Below are 351 nucleotides of genomic sequence, written 5' to 3' on the forward strand. Positions count from 1 at the left end.
TGCATGTGCATCTATGCACACACTCAGACACGTGCATGCACACCCCCGTCTGCATACACGCACATTCCCGTGTATGCACACACATTTGCACACCCGCACATGCACACCTCCATGCTCGGACCCCCGTGTTGGTACCCCCACGCCTTTGCATGCATCATGCTTGCACGCCCATGCCTTTGCACACCCATGCATTTGCATGCCCACGCCTTTGCATGCACCATGTTTGCACACCCACGCCTTTGCACGCCCCTTGCTTGCACACCCACGCCTTTGCACACACCATGTTTGCACACCCACACCTTTGCACACCCCTGCACTTGCACCCCCGTGCCTTTGCACACACCACGTTTG

The sequence above is a fragment of the Pygoscelis adeliae genome, unplaced genomic scaffold (assembly GCF_000699105.1).
Source record: "Pygoscelis adeliae isolate BGI_AS28 unplaced genomic scaffold, ASM69910v1 Scaffold1050, whole genome shotgun sequence".
NCBI classification, from domain to species: domain Eukaryota; kingdom Metazoa; phylum Chordata; class Aves; order Sphenisciformes; family Spheniscidae; genus Pygoscelis; species Pygoscelis adeliae.